General features: G+C 37.5%; 6 non-coding genes across 6 annotated transcripts; 2 read left to right on the forward strand and 4 right to left on the reverse strand.

Annotated features, from left to right (window-relative positions):
- Positions 1–3,735: 3,735 nt before the first annotated feature.
- Positions 3,736–3,822, reverse strand: TRNAR-UCU (transfer RNA arginine (anticodon UCU)). The gene is given in 2 exon segments: positions 3,736–3,771; positions 3,786–3,822. It is a non-coding gene; the product is annotated as a tRNA-Arg (tRNA).
- A 247-nt stretch (positions 3,823–4,069) lies between these two features.
- On the forward strand, positions 4,070–4,142 carry TRNAR-UCG (transfer RNA arginine (anticodon UCG)). Its single transcript has one exon. It is a non-coding gene; the product is annotated as a tRNA-Arg (tRNA).
- Positions 4,143–4,924: 782 nt separating this feature from the next.
- TRNAL-CAA (transfer RNA leucine (anticodon CAA)) lies at positions 4,925–5,035 on the reverse strand. The gene is made up of 2 exons: positions 4,998–5,035; positions 4,925–4,970 (listed from the first exon to the last, which is right to left on the reverse strand). It is a non-coding gene; the product is annotated as a tRNA-Leu (tRNA).
- A 903-nt stretch (positions 5,036–5,938) lies between these two features.
- TRNAR-UCU (transfer RNA arginine (anticodon UCU)) lies at positions 5,939–6,026 on the reverse strand. The gene is given in 2 exon segments: positions 5,939–5,974; positions 5,990–6,026. It is a non-coding gene; the product is annotated as a tRNA-Arg (tRNA).
- A 1,101-nt stretch (positions 6,027–7,127) lies between these two features.
- On the reverse strand, positions 7,128–7,238 carry TRNAL-CAA (transfer RNA leucine (anticodon CAA)). Its single transcript has 2 exons — positions 7,201–7,238; positions 7,128–7,162 (listed from the first exon to the last, which is right to left on the reverse strand). It is a non-coding gene; the product is annotated as a tRNA-Leu (tRNA).
- An 11,259-nt stretch (positions 7,239–18,497) lies between these two features.
- Positions 18,498–18,570, forward strand: TRNAR-UCG (transfer RNA arginine (anticodon UCG)). The gene has a single exon. It is a non-coding gene; the product is annotated as a tRNA-Arg (tRNA).
- The last annotated feature ends 221 nt before the right edge of the window (positions 18,571–18,791 follow it).

Here is an 18,791-nt window from a genome sequence, read left to right on the forward strand (position 1 = left end):
ATAATTTTGTATAAATAACACACACTAAAAAAAAAAAAAAAAATCCCCCCCCAGAAGTCGCGCATCCGCGAGATTATTATTGCAAACCATGTACTACATTTCCTTTAAGCCAACTCCTAGCTTCATCAACCGTTGATAGCTTAACTGGTTGATGCTGAGCGGACATAATAAACAATTTTACTGGGAATCCCCACGAGTATCTAATATTTTGCTCTCTCAAAATCTTGGTCACTTCTTTAAATTCAAATCTCTTTTGTCTAGTAAATAGAGAGAGATCTTGAAAGAACATTAAGTTTTGAAATTTATCTACTTTCGGAACATATTTACTTGTTGCCAATAATATTTTGTATCGTATAAAGAAAGTTGAGAAGCGAATAATTATATCTCTGGGTTTTCCTTCAGCAAGATTCTTTGGTTTTAACGTTCTGTGTACACGTTCAATCATATCGTCTCTATCAACATCACGGATGCCCATATCTAAAAACAATTCTTTCAAATACGTTCTGATAGAGTCCTGCTTAATATCCTCCGAAATGCCATGTATCCTTAAGTTCTTCCTGCGTGTGCGATCCTCGGCGTCATTTAATTTTTGTTCCAGGTTTCTTATGATGTTCTCTTTATGGTTAAGGTCATCTTTAATTGATTTTAACTCTAATTCAAGAAACTCATTCTTTTGCATAATTAGATTGAAACATTCTTGCGTTTTTTTAAATTCACTTTTCCACTCCATGTTCACTTTCATGAGTTCATCTTTAAATGAGTTCAGCTGAGATTCCATACATAATTGCAAATATTCTTTGGTAATCATTTGAGTAGATTGTGCTGCAGGACTTAAAGAGTGTCTTCCAATTTCATCAATAGTGGAATCAGATAAGCACACAGATTCCTCCATTTTCCTATGAACCTGGGGTGAAAATAGCATAGAAATCTTTTTTTCTTTTTTTTGGTCTAGATCTCTTTTCTCTCTTTTTTTTGATTTTGGATCCTCTCTTTTTGACGCCATCGTGTCCTCTTTATTATTGTAAATATCGAAATAAACAAATAAAAAGATTATGACTATATTTTTTTTCTTTTTCTTTTTTACTTTTTTTTTCCCTGTCCTTTTCCTTTTTTTTTTTTTTTTTCTTTCTTTTTTTTTCTTCTTATAACCACAGTTCAAGTATTGAGTGATAATCAAAATTTTATAAATTCATTAGTGAAGTATGTGTCAAAATTCATTAGTGAAGTATGTGTCAAAATATGAATCAAAATATATGATCCCAAAATCAATAATTTATATATAGACCATGATCCACTAGTTGATTAGAATCACAGAGACAAATCAAATTTCACCTCCTTCCAAGCTTGATTAGATTAAGGTGTCCTATTCCAGCATAATTATAATAATTAATAATTTAAATTAGATTTCAACATGATTAGAAGACGCAAGCCGTATCACGTAGTGGAGATAAACTGGATCAGTTAATTCCATCCAAATCTGAATTCATGTGTATAGATAATGGGTTGATAACATAATTGATAGCATGATTGATAGCATGATTGGTAAAGTTGAATTCATATAAAGGGATCAATTTTCTTACTCCTGTGTAGCTTGATTAAATTATAAAGTCTGTTTTCCAACATGATTAAGTTATAAAGTCTGTTTCCAACATGATTATAGTACTTTCAATATATTAGTATAATCATACATTTTTTCCCTTTTCCTTTTCTTTTTTCAATGGAAATATCCCTAGATCTGTTACCAAATTAGAATCTCCTCCACCATCATGATTGTAATATAGACAGGTTCCAAAAAATAATTCCAATCTTGATCCAAAAATAAATAAATAAATAAATAAATAAATAGAAAGTACTTTTGACGATTTCCAGGAACTCTGAAGATCCCACTCGGACACCTGCCACAGCTCCTCAGGATCAAAAATCTGTAGCGCGTTTCCCCGCCAAATATTAGATTTCTCTCGGTCTCATTCCAGCTTCCAGCATAACGGCAACATAGCCGAGTCCTTCAATATGGAGCATCAATCGGTAGCTGCCACACCTCAGGATGTTCTCCCGGGGTTGCTGCAACTGAAGAACTTCCAAGGAAGCCGGGGGAAGAAACCGTACGCTAGCCACACGCTGAGAGTTCGCAGCAAGATCGTCAGGCATACCGGGGAGGCAGATCGCAGGACGCCATCACCTGAAGTTCATCCCGCACGCTCCAACGCTCCACCCCGTGAGGGTCTCACGTCATCACACCACCGTCCAGTTTTTTTTTATCTTCTTTTTCCAACTATTGTTATGAAGACTTTGGCTCAAAGCGGCTCCATAAGAGTCACAGGCACCCTTGATTTTCTGTTGTACACTTCCTAATCTCTTTCCCCCAAGAAATCTATGTGACAGCTATTGGAAAGTATCTACACCTGGGTCGTTATTTTCACCTCTTTCGGTATGTCTTGTCTCCAAAGTGCGGAATAAGACTCTCGCGTTCCGTCCAGACCTCGTTGCTTAATTGGTAAGGTGTCTGACTTTGGATTGGAAGATTGCGGATTTGAGTTGTCTTGAGGTTGCTGGTGATTTAGATCCCCAGGTTACTGTTCTTTTGAGTCTAGAGATTGTACATTGCTGTCTTATGTTATGAAATCAATGTCTTCTGCAATGTACTCTTTCAACGCTTAAATTCAGTCTTGGATCTCAAAAAATTGTTGAATTAAATGAAGCTCAAAGCACAAAAGAAAGATGACTGTCAGAAGGGGGATTTGATCCCACGCCTCCACATGGAGACTAGAAGACCCTCGCAGAGAGAAGATAGCATTCTTGAGTCTGGAGCCTTAGACCACTCAGCCATCTTGACAAGCTACTGCTGTTAAGAAAGTAGATATTTTTTTACATGGTTTCAAGGCAAGGGACTAGCTCTTAGGGGACCTTTTGCCACTGCATTGGTTTAAAGTGGCTTCATTAGAGTCACAGGGTAAGCAGACTTGAGATCCTGCATGTGAAGGCTAAGATTTCACATGTGTTTTTTGATGTGCCATATGACCACCAAACTTATCGCCCTCTGGGCATGCAGGGTTCTTCTACGTATTGTGCGTTGCCAACACCTTTAATGAAATCAAAGTTGATTGCGATGTACTGTTTCAAACACTTAAAAGCAAACTTTAATTCTTTCTCCAACTATTGTTATGAAGACTTTGGCTCCAAGTGGCTCCATAAGAGTCACAGGGCACCCTTGATTTTCTGTTGGAAATTTCCTAAACTTTTTGCCCAAAGAAATCTATGTGATCATCCTTTGTATAATGTGCCACAGGGCCCACTACTGAAACACATTTCACACTAGAGTAAAATCTGTAAATTGTATTACAGACATTTTTCAGAGACAATTTGTGGATATTGCAACCTAAAACTAAACAAGTACATCAAATGCAGTCAACCACTGGAAAAAAAACACCACTCTAGTGGGACTCGAACCCACAACCTTTGAATATTGGCATTATTTTCGCATCAAAACTTTAATCTTACAAACGGAGCGCTAAACTGCTTTCCATACTTGTGTTAGATAGTTCTATTGTTTCAGATTACCATAATTTCTCACAGACAAATTGTGGATATTTGGAAATACAATTTAATGCTTCAATTAAAATCTGTCAGATTAAGATCTGTCAATAGTATTACAGAAATTTTTCAGAGACAATTTGTGGATATTGCAACTTACAACTAAACAAGAACATCAAATGCAGTCAACCACTGGAAAAATAACAACACTGGTGGGACTTGAACCCACAACCTTTGAATGCCTTGCCAAGTGCTAGAAGTCCAATGCGCTATCCATTGCGCCACAGAGCCTTGATATGTAGACGGCAAACGTCATGAAACCACCTATCTGACTCACGCATAATCCTTCGTACATAGATGTTTCAAATGCATTATTCGTTTCTGTGTCCTATGTTTGTCTGCGTGTTCTTAATTAACATCAGTCAGAGGAAGGACAGTGGTCATAAAAAGCATATTGTGGCATGTGAAGTAAAGGAAATATAGTTATGTTGCTCTATGAGAAACGTATCCACACATTTTTTCGCAAACGTTACATGCAGACCGCGTGGCCTAATGGATAAGGCGTCTGACTTCGGATCAGAAGATTGAGGCTTCGAGTCCCTTCGTGGTCGGAGTTGATGGAGGTTTGGTTTTGTTGTTCTTTAGAGTTCTTCCATATCAATGAATGTCAGGCAAGTGGAAACTAAGATTTCAACAGTTTCTTTCCATGTTACGTGTCACCCAAGATTTTTAGTCCCTCTTGGTATGAAAGGCAGACATGTCAAAACTAAGATTTCAAGTGTTTTTTTTCAATGTGCCATATGATCACCGAATGTAACCCCATCTTGGCCTACACGGTACCTCTACGGATAGTGCGTTGTTGTGAGATTTGATTCAATCAAAGTTGTCTGCAATTTACTCTTTCAAAAACTTTGAGCAAACATTAATTCTTTTTCCAACTATTGTTATGAAGACTTTGGCTCAAAGCGGCTCCATAAGAGTCACAGGCACCCTTGATTTTCTGTTGTACACTTCCTAATCTCTTTCCCCCAAGAAATCTATGTGACAGCTATTGGAAAGTATCTACACCTGGGTCGTTATTTTCAACTCTTTCGGTATGTCTTTTCTCCAAAGTGCGGAATAAGACTCTCGCGTTCCGTCTGGACCTCGTTGCTTAATGGGTAAGGTGTCTGACTTTGGATTGGAAGATTGCGGATTTGAGTTGTCTTGAGGTTGCTGGTGGTTTAGATCCCCAGGTTACTGTTCTTTCGAGTCTAGAGATTGTACATTGCTGTCTTATGTTATGAAATCAATGTCTTCTGCAATGTACTCTTTCAACGCTTAAATTCAATCTTGGATTCTTTCTCAAAAAATTGTTGAATTAAACGAAGCTCAAAGCACAAAAAGAGATGACTGTCAGAAGTGGGATTTGAACCCACGCCTCCACATGGAGACCAGAAAACCCTCACAGAGAGAAGATAGCATTACTTGAGTCTGGCGCCTTAGACCACTCGGCCATCCTGACAAGCTACTGCTGCAACGAAAGAAGATATTTTTTTTATATGGTTTCAAGGCAAGGGACTAGCTCTTAGGGGACCTTTTGCCACTGCATTGGTTTAAAGTGGCTTCATTAGAGTCACAGGGTAAGCAGACTTGAGATCCTGCATGTGAAGGCTAAGATTTCACATGTGTTTTTTGATGTGCCATATGACCACCAAACTTATCGCCCTCTGGGCATGCAGGGTTCTTCTACGTATTGTGCGTTGCCAACACCTTTAATGAAATCAAAGTTGATTGCGATGTACTGTTTCAAACACTTAAAGGCAAACTTTAATTCTATCTCCAACTATTGTTATGAAGACTTTGGCTCCAAGTGGCTCCATAAGAGTCACAGGGCACCCTTGATTTTCTGTTGTACATTTCCTAATCTTTTTGCCCAAAGAAATCTATGTGATCATCCTTTGTATAATGTGCCACAGGGCCCACTACTGAAACACATTTCACACTAGAGTAAAATCTGTCAATTGTATTACAGACATTTTTCAGAGACAATTTGTGGATATTGCAACCTAAAACTAAACAAGCACATCAAATGCAGTCAACCACTGGAAAAAAAACACCACTCTAGTGGGACTCGAACCCACAACCTTTGAATATTGGCATTATTTTCGCATCAAAACTTTAATCTTACAAACGGAGCGCTAAACTGCTTTCCACACTTGTGTTAGATAGTTCTATTGTTTCAGATTACCATAATTTCTCACAGACAAATTGTGGATATTTGGAAATACAATTTAATGCTTCAATTAAAATCTGTCAGATTAAGATCTGTCAATAGTATTACAGAAATTTTTCAGAGACAATTTGTGGATATTGCAACTTACAACTAAACAAGAACATCAAATGCAGTCAACCACTGGAAAAATAATAACTCTGGTGGGACTTGAACCCACAACCTTTGAATGCCTTGCTCAAGTGCTAGAAGTCCAATGCGCTATCCATTGCACCACAGAGCCTAGATATGTAGACAGAAAACGTCATGAATCCACCTATCTGACTCACGCATAATCCTTCGTACATAGATGTTTCAAATGCATTAGTCGTTTCTGTGTCCTATGTTTGTCTGCGTGTTCTTAATTAACATCAGTCAGAGGAAGGACAGTGGTCATAAAAAGCATATTGTGCCATGTGAAGTAAAGGAAATATAGTTATGTTTCTCTATGAGAAACGTATCCACACATTTTTTTCTCAAACTTTACATGCAGACTGCGTGGCCTAATAGAAAAGGCATCTGACTTTGGATCAGAAGATTGAGGGTTCGAGTCCCTTTGTGGTTGGAGTTGCTGGAGGTTTGGTTCTGTTGTTCTTAAAAGTTCTTCGATATCAATGAATGTCAGGGAAGTGGAAACTAAGATTTCAATAGTTTCTTTCCATGTTATGTGTCACCCAAGATCTTTAGTCCCTCTTGGTTTGAAAGGCAGACATGTCAAAACTAAGATTTCAAGCGTATTTTTTCAATGTGCCATATGATCACCGAATGTAACCCCATCTTGGCCTACACGGTACCTCTACGGATAGTGCGTTGTTGCGAGATTTGATTCAATCAAAGTTGTCTGCAATTTACTCTTTCAAAAACTTTCAGCAAACATGAATTCTTTTTCCAACTATTGTTATGAAGACTTTGGCTCAAAGCGGCTCCATAAGAGTCACAGGCACCCTTGATTTTCTGTTGTACACTTCCTAATCTCTTTCCCCCAAGAAATCTATGTGACAGCTATTGGAAAGTATCCGACCTGGGTCGTTATTTTCAACTCTTTCGGTATGTCTTGTCTCCAAAGTGCGGAATAAGACTATCGCTTTCTGTCCAGACCTCGTGGCTTAATGGGTACGGTGTCTGACTTTGGATTGGAAGATTGCGGATTTGAGTTGTCTTGGGGTTGCTGATGGTTTAGATCCCCAGGTTACTGTGTTTTGAGTCTAGAGATTGTACATTGCTGTCTTATGTTATGAAATCAATGTCTTCTGCAATGTACTCTTTCAACGCTTAAATTCAATCTTGGATTCTTTCTCAAAAAATTGTTGAATTAAACGAAGCTCAAAGCACAAAAAGAGATGATTGTCAGAAGTGGGATTTGAACCCACGCCTCCACATGGAGACGAGAAGACCCTCACAAAGAGAATATAGCATTACTTGAATCTGGCGCCTTAGACCACTCGGCCATCCTGACAAGCTACAGCTGCTCCGAAAGAAGATATTTTTTTTACATGGTTTCAAGGCAAGGGACTAGCTCTTAGGGGACCGTTTGCCACTGCATTGGTTTAAAGTGGCTTCATTAGAGTCACAGGGTAAGCAGACTTGAGATCCTGCATGTGAAGGCTAAGATTTCACATGTGTTTTTTGATGTGCCATATGACCACCAAACTTATCGCCCTCTGGGCATGCAGGGTTCTTCTACGTATTGTGCGTTGCCAACACCTTTAATGAAATCAAAGTTGATTGCGATGTACTGTTTCAAACACTAAAAAAAAAAGGCAAACTTTAATTCTTTCTCCAACTATTGTTATGAAGACTTTGGCTCCAAGTGGCTCCATAAGAGTCACAGGGCACCCTTGATTTTCTGTTGTACATTTCCTAATCTTTTTGCCCAAAGAAATCTATGTGATCATCCTTTGTATAATGTGCCACAGGGCCCACTACTGAAACACATTTCACACTAGACTAAAATCTGTCAATTGTATTACAGACATTTTTCAGAGACAATTTGTGGATATTGCAACCTAAAACTAAACAAGCACATCAAATGTAGTCAACCACTGGAAAAAAAACACGACTCTAGTGGGTCTCGAACCCACAACCTTTGAATATTGGCATTATTTTCGCATCAAAACTTTAATCTTACAAACGGAGCGCTAAACTGCTTTCCACACTTGTGTTAGATCGTTCTATTGTTTCAGATTACCATAATTTCTCACAGACAAATTGTGGATATTTGGAAATACAATTTAATCTTTCAATTAAAATCTGTCATCTTAAAATCTGTCAATAGTATTACAGAAATTTTTCAGAGACAATTTGTGGATATTGCAACTTATAACTAAACAAGAACATCAAATGCAGTGAACCACTGGAAAAACCACGACTCTGGTGGAACTCGAACCCACAACCTTTGAATGCCTTGCCAAGTGCTAAAAGTCTAATGCGCTATCCATTGCACCACAGAGCCTCGATATGTAGACAGAAAACGTCATGAATCCACCTATCTGACTCACGCATAGTCCTTCGTACATAGATGTTTCAAATGCATTAGTCGTTTCTGTGTCCTATGTTTGTCTGCGTGTTCTTATTTAACATCAGTCAGGATAAGAGTGATGACGTAGTCACGTAACTACGTACGTTTGAGGTGTGGTGATGGGCCGGCGGATGGTGAAGGGGCAGCATGGCTAGCGCGGAAGTACCGTAATCCCAAACGCCGACCGCTGACCGCTGACCGCCGACCGCCGAATGTTAAACGCCGAGCACCGAGCACCGAGCATTAAGCACCGACCGCACGCAGTGACCAGGGCTGAGCCCTGAGCTCGGGACGGCTTCAGACGACGGTGCCTTTTCTTCTCCTCCTTGATGGGGGGTGGAATGGAGACAGAGTGCTGAGTTTTGGATGTGGAGCGGTGGGGATTGCCTGGACTCCGGATGACGAACCTTTGTTTTTTGGGTTCCTGACGGCGGTGCTTCATCTGTTGTTTTTGTTTTTTTTTGTTTCCTACGTTTTGGCAACCAATTGCGGCGTGAGTGTTAGAAGCTGGACGCGGATGCTAAGCGTGGCAGAGTGCCAATAAAGCTCCAATAAAGTTGGAAGCGGTAACCGTGAGTTTCCTGGCTACTGGCTATTACACTCTTGATATCTCTAAATGAAATTACTAAAACCTGAATTAGCTGGACGCGGATACTAAGCGTGGCAGAGTACCAATAAAGCTCCAATAAAGTCGGAAGCGGTAACCGTGAGTTTCCTGGCTACTGGCTATTACACTCTTGATATCTCTAAATGAAATTACTAAAACTTGAATTAAACCAACAAGAAATACATGAAACATACGAACTGTGTATATATGTATAAATATATATATATATAAATACTCCCTTTTTTTTTTTTTTTTTTTTTTGGAAATAACATCCTATATTGCTATTGAAGATTATACCTTTCATTTTTTGAAATCTGATGTGTATGGATTTGCATATAATTTGCACTAATTCGCCTTAAATAGATTCTGGTTTAAAGGCGTAAAGATTTTTAAAGGTCTCTTCTCTATAGATAAAAGCGGGCAACGATAATGCCTCCAAAAGGTGACAAAACTGGCAAGGGTGATAAAGAGGAAAAATCTAAAATGTCTGTGAAAACAAAGAAACCTCCTCCAATTAGTGCCTACTACTCTCCTAAAAGTCAAACGGATACTTCTGTCTTATCATCTAAATCGTCTCCAGATCGACTAAGTGAGATTAGTATAACCAACCCGCCAGATTATATTACAAAGACCAATTTGATGATGGCACTAGATTCTTTATATATTAAAATTAAAGCTGATTTGGACCATAATCTTAAAGAATATAAGGAAGAAATGACCCATATGAAGGTCACTTTAGCTGCTCAATCAAAAGAAATTACTATGCTACATTTGAAAATCAAACAGCTTCAATCTCAAAATGAAGTATTAAAAGCAGATTTAACAAGACAAGATCTTAAACTTGCAGACCTAGAAGACAGGTCACGCAGACAAAATCTTAAAATTCGTGGGATATCTGAAGATGTGATCGAACTGGAACCGTACTTGATGGAACTACTTTCAACATATATAGACTGTCCAAAATACGGTCCGATATTAATTGAAAGAGCCCATAGACTTCCGCTGCCTCCTAATTGGACACAAACAAATACACCTAGAGATGTTATTATCTGTTTTGCCAACTCCAGAATCAAAGAAGATCTAGTTAAAGAAATGAGAAGGAACCCTACTAAAATTGCAAAATTTGCATCCCTAACTACATATCTCGATCTTTCACGTGCAACCAGAATACACAGAAAAAAATATTTTGATATTACTACTGGACAGCAAGGTTTTTAAATCTGGCGCCAAACAGAAGATCCCGCCCTGAGCAGAGTCAAGGCCACGCCTCCAGATGTCCATCATGTCCACGGCACCAGCCAGAAGGAGTAGCTGCGCCCCTAGTGGACGGACCGGCGTCCGGGCAGCAGGTAAGGGAACCCCTCTGGGAACTCCTGCATAGACGGGCAGCCTTAGATCTGCTCGTCGAGGAGTTCCCGGATCCGACCCTCCTTCTCCCATGTCGGTGGTCGGTCTGTTCGCCGCCGGCACGGAGAGAACGTGTACGTCCCTCGGGTGCCCGTGCGCCGCGAGCGGTAGTCCGCTCGCCGACCACGGGTCCGGAGGGAGAAGTATCGGGTCCCAGTGATCTGCGAGCAGACCCCCGCCCGCGTCTAACAGGGCCCGAGGACGTGACTGTGACAACTACCTGTTTACGGCAAAATAATATTATTTATTCCTGGGGTTTCCCCACAAAATTGCGAATTAATTATCAAGGGAAAATCTATATTTGCAATGATCCTACACAAGCAAAGGACAATTTACTGAAATGGAATCTTACCATATAAGACTCTCTAATCTATAGAAGAAAATTTATGTTGTTTTTTATTTTTTTTTTTTATTTTACATTTGTTTGGTTTTCTTTTTGTTTGTTTTTTTATGATATAAAGTATACGATATTACCATATTATTACCTAAAATACTATTCTAATTGGGAAATATTATGATTGGTTTATTCATTGAGTTGGCAATGTACTGGTTGGAAATGATGTGTTATGTGTTATAATTTTAGTCCAGTCACTAAGCTGGCAACGTATTGGTTGGATACGATATAAATGATATAAATGGTTGATAACAATATAAAAGATATAATAGATTACTTAGAATATAGATTATCACAAATTCTTTTTTTGTTTTTTTTTTTTCTCTTAAAAATATTAGATAAAATTATGGGACTCACAGAGACTCACAGAGATATATAAGTATTGTTAATCTTTAGATAAGATATCTTCACAAAGTTAGAATTGAGATATTAGGATAGGAAAATTTAAAAGACACTAATATATACTCATGACACATTATATATATGGGTGAATAGTAATAGATTTATTAGAATAAATCACTTGAGAAGAAGGAGACTTCTATTATAGCTATTAACATAAATTTCCTTTCTGATATATATATTGACAAAAACCTATGATCATATACTAATATAGGTATATTTATATATATATATATGTATATATATTTTTTTTCCTTTTTTTTTTTATTTATTTTTTTTTTTAATTACAATATTAGATAAAATTATGGAACTCACAGAGATTCACAGAGATATATGAGTATTGTTAGTCTTTGGATAAGATACTTTCCCAAACTAGAATTGAGATATTAGGATAAGAAAATTTAAAAGACACTAATATATACTCACGACACATTAGATATATGGGTGAATAGTAATAGATTTATTAGAATAAATCACTTGAGAAGAAGGAGACTTCTATTATAGCTATTAATATAAATTTCCTTTCTGATACATATATTGACAAAAACCTATGATCATATACTAATATGGGTATATTTATATATATATATGTATATTATTTCCCCTCCTTTTTTTTTTTTTTTTTTTTCAGGATTAATGATATAAGATATAAGATATTATCACAAGCTATCACCTAAAATACCATCTCAAATGGGAAATATCATGATTGGCTATACTATCATGGTACTGGTTGGAAATGATATATTTTGTGTTATAATCTTGGTCTGGTTATTGAGTTGGTATGTACTGGTTGGAAATGATATATTACTGAGATGGCAATGTATTGACTTGAAATAATATAAATGGTTAATAACAATATAAAAGATGTAGATTATCACATTATTATAAATTATTTTATTTTTTTTGCTTTGCGTAATTTCATTAAATATGATATTTGGATAGATAGATATAGTTTATACTATTTTTATGGAAATAAGAGATGATTGTGCTCCTTACCTTCGTTGGCCTTAAAACACGTCCTCATTCCTTGCTGGTTCAAGGAATTTCTTCACACTAATGGCGGAAATAATGTTTTTCCTGCATAGTGTGTTGGGTTTGATTGTTTTTTTTGTTTATGAATGTTGTTGTCAGGTGTTTTCTAGTTGGAGATTGAGGGATAGGGAGCAGTGCTGGTGGAGGAGGGGAAAACAAATATTCCATGTCCCTTAAATTGATGACAATTAATGCACAGGGTTTAAATTCTCCATATAAGAGATCTTATTTGTATGACACATTAATCAAAGAGGGGATAGATATTGCATTTATTCAAGAGACACACTGGAATCAAATAATAGAAAAATCTGCTTGGAAATATCATAGATACCGACATATTTATGTATCTTCTGAAGCGGGGAGTAGCAGTGGCGTCTCCAGGTTTCATATTTAGGGGGGGCACATGGGGGGCCAGGGACCAAAGTAGGGGGGCCAATTATAAAACGGTACGTATACACTATATATATATATATATATATATATATATATATACACACACACACGTTAGATGTGCATTTTTAACTACATAATATGCACTTATCTCTTTGAAGTAAAGACTGTGATTAAAATATGATTTCAAAATAACAGCTAAAGTGACAGTTATTTTTCATTCTTTAATATTAGCCCCTGCTGACAATATATATAAATATTAGACCCTGCTGCAGATATATAGAAATATTACACCCTGCTTCCGATATATATTAATATTAACCCCTGCTGCCAACATATATTAATATTAGCCCCTACTGCCGATATATAGTATTAGTCCCTGCAGCCAATATATATAAATATTAGCCCCTGCAGCCAATATTTATTGATAATAGGCCCTGCAGCCAATATATATTAATATTAGCCCCTGCTGCCGATATATATAAACATTAGTCCCAGCTTCCGATATATATTAATATTAGCCCCTGCAGCCAATATATATTAATATTAGACCCTGCTGCCAATATATTTGCCACACTGACTGCAGATCAGGGGAAGACAGTGAGAGTCAGTGCAGTGTTCCCTCCTTCTGACTGCACCGTGACATTGAGAGGTCCTCTCCCCTGTAATCATCCCCAGAGTCCCTTTGTCCCCTCATTCACTAAACCATAGCGTTCTTTTACTTACACCCTGTAGTTCAGGTATAGATCAAATAAACAACACATGGAAACAGCACATGCAACTGAATGAGATTAAAAAAAACCTTGTATTTGCAGGTATACATAAATAATGTATGGAAACATAGCATTGCAGGTATAAACCAACAGGACACACAAACCCAGCATTGCAGGTATATATCAACTGGAAATCACATGTACACTCAGCACTGAAGGTTTAGATCAAATAAACAACACATGGAAACAGCACTCCAGGTATTGATCAACTGAATAAGACATACAAATCCTATATTTGCAGGTAAGCATTAATAATGTATGGAAATATAGCCGATACAGATGAACAGAATGACACAAAACCCAGCTTTGCAGATATAAATCAATTGGAAATTACATATAAACTCTGCATTAAAGGTATAGATAAAACCCCCTAAATTACAGGCATAGATCACTGGTCACACACCCCAAAGCCAACCCTGGTGTCCACGCTGCCCACATAGAACCTGACCAGCACCTAAGTTACACATTATGTCAACTTTGTCCCCAAACAGCTGAACGTACACCGTTTTTGTCCCATAAAGACCTCTCCCTCCCAATCTATCCTATCTACCCCCTCTCCCTCCCTATCTACCACAACTGCCTCTCTATCTACCACATCTGCCTCCCAATCTATCCTATGTACCCCCCTCTCCCTCCCAATCTATCCTATGTACCCCCCTCTCCCTCCCAATCTATCCTATCTATCCCCTCTCCCTCCCAATGTATCCCATCCACCCCCATCTCCCTCCCAATCTACACCCTCTCCCTCCCAATCTATCCCATCTACCCCCCTCTCCCTCCCAATCTATCCCATCTACCCCCCTCTCCCTCTCCCTCCCAATCTATCCTATCTACCCCCTCTCCCTCCCAATCTATCCTTATCTACCCCTTCTCACTTCCTACCTCTTCTGACTCTCTAACCCCCTCCTAACTTTCTAACCCCCCCTTTGAAGTTCACTTACCTTGGGCTTGTCCAGCGGTGAGATCGCGAGGTCTCTGTATCCCTGGTTCTGCCGGCTTCACTGCTGGGCGCCGGATATGACGACATATACCGGCGCTCGGCTTGAAATGCCGGCACTGCGAACCAGGAAGAGGCCTCGCGGTCGCGGAGAAGAGTGAGAGGCGCCGAACGGTTGCTGAGAAATTATTCCTCAGCAACCGCTCGGCGCCTCTCACTCTCTCCTCCGGGTCTATAAAAAAAAAAAAAAAGCCGGCGTTTCAATTGGGGGGGCACACCGGGGGGCACAGCATGATGTAGGGGGGGCCATGGCCCCCTCTGGCCCCCCCCCTGCCGACGCCACTGGGGAGTAGCCATATTGATATCAATTAAAAATAAATTTGAGTATATACATCATGAAGCTGATAAGGAAGGAAGAAGGATTATACTTGTCTGTAATATAAATGATGTTACCTATACCATGGTTAGCCTATATGCCCCATCAGAAGGATCGACAAGATTTCTCAATTCAGCTATGGAAACAATAGAAAAAATCTCTAAAGGCTCATTGATTATAGCAGGCGACCTGAATTGCATAATCGATATTGAAAAAGATACTAAGACTTTGAAGAACCGTAAATCAGATGCGTGTTTAAAAACTAGGGCCAAAGCATTTTCCGATTCTCTATTTAAACATGGCCTTTATGATGTGTGGAGGGTGCAACATCCTGAGGAAAGAGACTACTCTTTCTTCTCGAATGTACACCAATCATATTCACGCATTGATTATTTCTTAATGCCTGGTCACTCTTTGGAAATCTCTACTACCTCTCTAATTGGAAATATCTCATGGTCTGACCATGCCCCAGTATTTATTTCTATCAAGGATAACCCTCAATATAGAACAAGAACTCGTTGGAGACTCAACGAATCTCTTTTAAAAACAGAATCCGATAAGATAGATCTGATAAAACAAACAACATCTTTTTTGGAGCATAATGATAATAATGAGACCTCAGATCTAAATTTGTGGTGCACCCTAAAATGTGTTCTTAGGGGACACTTAATAAAAAAGGGTGCTTGGATTAAAAAACAGAGAGGTAAAGAACTTGCCGATCTGTATATTGAGTTGGCAAAACTTGAGAGACTAAATAAACAATATCCATCCAGAGATTTCTCGAAGCAGTTAGAGACTATTAAAGAATCGATAATCATTAAACTTAAAATTAAAACTGAAACAATAATGCAAAGATTGAAATCTAGTTGGCATTATGGAAATAATAGAGTAGGGAAAAATCTTACTAAAAGATTGAAGGCACAAATTGAATCATCTAGAATAAAAAAAATTATACACAATGGAACAACTTGTATATCACCAACACAGATAGGCAATGCCTTTAAACAATATTATGAAACCTTATATAATTTACCCGAACCTAAGATTGCTACTACTGATATAGCTCAATTTTTAGAGACCTTGCATCTTCCAAAACTTTCTGCAGAAAAATTAATACAATTAAATCAACCACTAACAACTCAAGAGACTACTATTGCAATTCTTAATTTGAAAAAAGGGAAAGCTCCAGGCCCTGATGGCTTTTCAGCTATATTTTTTCCAATCTTGAACTCAGTAATTTCTCCCATCCTAACAAAATCTTTTAATTCTATTTCTACTGGAAGAAGTTTTCCAAAAGAGATGTTGGAGGCGAGTATATCGCCAATTCCGAAACCAGGGAAGGATCCTTCACTGGTTGCTAACTACAGGCCAATATCTCTCATCAATTTAGATGTGAAGATATATTCTAAGATCCTGGCCTCTAGATTGGCTCGAATAATACGAGATTTGATACATCCAGATCAGGCAGGATTCATTCCTGGTAGGGCGGGAGAAGAAAATACGCGCAAAATCTTCAATATCATTGAATATATACATAGATATAAAATCTCTTCAGTTATAGTAGCTTTAGATGCCCAAAAGGCATTTGATAGGGTCAATTGGAAGTTCTTAGCTGAAACACTTCAAGCATTTGGTTTAACAGGTCTTTTTCATGACCTAACTATGGCCTTATATACATCTCCGGTCGCAAAGATTAGAGGCCCTTTTTTAGACTCAGATGTGTTTCACATTTATAATGGTACAAGGCAGGGCTGCCCGTTAGCTCCCCTGTTATATGCTCTAACAATTGAGCCTTTAGCTGCCTATATTAGAAACTCTTCTAATATTCATGGTATAAATATTGATAAACATGAATATAGTATTACCTTATATGCAGACAATGTTTTATTAACATTATCTGCACCCTTATTATCTATCCCTGCTTTTTTAAAAGGAATTGAAAAATTTGGATACTATTCTAATTACAAACTTAATTTATCAAAGACTCAGATGATTCCATTTTATCTCTCTGAGTCTCAGATATCTATAGCTCATGGGCATATTCAAAATAATGATCAGACACATCAAATTGATTATTTGGGGATTATAATCGGACCTATACTAGAAGATATCGCCAATATAAATCATAAGAAACTTTTTCTAGAAATAAAATCTTCTCTAGCAAATTGGATGAAACTTGAATTCTCTTGGATGGGTCGTATTAATATTCTTAAAGCTTACATAATTCCCAAAATTTTATATCTTTTTCGATTAATACCTTTTTAAGTTTCGAAAGATGTTATCTTAAAATGGGAAAACTTACTATCTCAATTTGTTTGGGCAGCTAAAATAATAAGATTACCCTCGGAGCTTCTTAAAAGACCTATTGAATCTGGGGGTTTAGGTTATCCTGATATAAAGGAACTATATGAAGCCTCTCAAGTAGCTTTTATGATGGCCTGGGGCTCTATAAAAGAGAAAAGCTCTTTGGGTTGGTATAATATAGAGAAATATAATCTTAAAAATCTCGACCCTTTCTTGTTGTTCTGGCTACCTCAATCCCAATTTCAGAAGAAAAAATTTCCGAGCTTAATAATTGCAGACATATTATCCTCTTTCTATAGAATCAAAAAAAGGTTTGCAAAAGGGATTCCATTTACAAAAAATTGTCCCCTGGATGTTCTATCATTTTACATACCTGATCTTGTACTGGACAATTGGAAAATCTCAGGAATAGAGCAGATAGGGGACCTTTATTTAGAGGGAAATCTGGCCTCTTTCTCTCTTATGACTGATAGATATATATTACCGTCAAGAGAAATCTTTAAATATATCAGATTAAAACATTTCTTAATATCAAACCCACCACCTGAATATAACCCTTGGTTGAAATTTATTACTTCGTGTATTTCTAAGGGAACACTGTCTAAGATTTTGAAATTTTTTAAAGATAATAAGACTCTTGATAAGTCTAAGGCACACAAACAATGGGAGAAAGAATTGGAAATTTCTATTCCCTTAGATTCTTGGTATAAAACATGGCAATTTACTAAAAAAGCAACTCACTGTATAAATCTTCAAGAACTCTTTTTTAAGATTATATATAGATGGTATATACGTATAGTTAAATTTCAACCAAAGAATGGAGACAGGTGCTGGCGATGCCATCTCGAATTAGGATCGCATAAACATATTTGGTGGGATTGTCAAAAACTAACTCAGTTTAAGATAAAAATATCTGAGCTTTATTTGGAATTGTTTGGGTCATATTTGGAACTCTCCCCTCAAAGATTTTTGTTTCATTTAGAGTTTATAGATATTAATAGTAATGAGCAGACCTTATGGGTTAATATACTTTTGGCGTTTAAAATCTGTATTGCTAGATATTGGAGAAAACAGGATTTGCCACATTGGCAAGAGATTAAATTGCAAATAAATTTACAAAGTAATGTAGAAAAATATTTTTTTCTGAAAGAAGCTAACTCAAGAGAGAGGTGTGAGTGCATTTGGCAGAAAAGGTTTCAAATAATAGATTAAAAATTCCCTGTGCAGTAATACAACCACAGCACTGCTCCAACGGCCTTTGTTTTAGATCGATTTTGGCCTTGATAATTTATAATCTCCCTCTCCTCCCAAAGAAACACTGAGCGTTTGAATACTTAAAATTATTATTTTTTAATGCTATGAGCTTTAAGGGAATACAACAAATATTCATATATGAATGTCTATGTATATGTTTCTATGTTGTTATGTACCATATGTATTTTAATGTTTTGTCTAACATCAGTCAGAGGAAGGACAGTGGTCATAAAAAGCATATTGTGGCATGTGAAGTAAAGGAAATATAGTTATGTTTCTCTATGAGAAACGTATCCACACATTTTTTCGCAAACTTTACATGCAGACCGCGTGACCTAATGGATAAGGCGTCTGACTTCGGATCAGAAGATTGAGGGTTCGAGTCCCTTCGTGGTCGGAGTTGCTGGAGCTTTGGTTCTGTTGTTCTTTAAAGTTCTTCCATATCAATGGAGGTCAGGCAAGTGGAAACCAAGATTTCAATAGTTTCTTTCCATGTTACGTGTCACCCAAGATCTTTAGTCTCTCTTGGTATGAAAGGCAGACATGTCAAAACTAAGATTTCAAATGTTTTTTTTCAATGTGCCATATGATCACCGAATGTAACCCCATCTTGGCCTA

The sequence above is a fragment of the Sceloporus occidentalis genome, unplaced genomic scaffold, assembly GCF_023333645.1.
Source record: "Sceloporus occidentalis isolate IW3139 unplaced genomic scaffold, rSceOcc1.0.p SCAF_102, whole genome shotgun sequence".
NCBI lineage: Eukaryota > Metazoa > Chordata > Lepidosauria > Squamata > Phrynosomatidae > Sceloporus > Sceloporus occidentalis.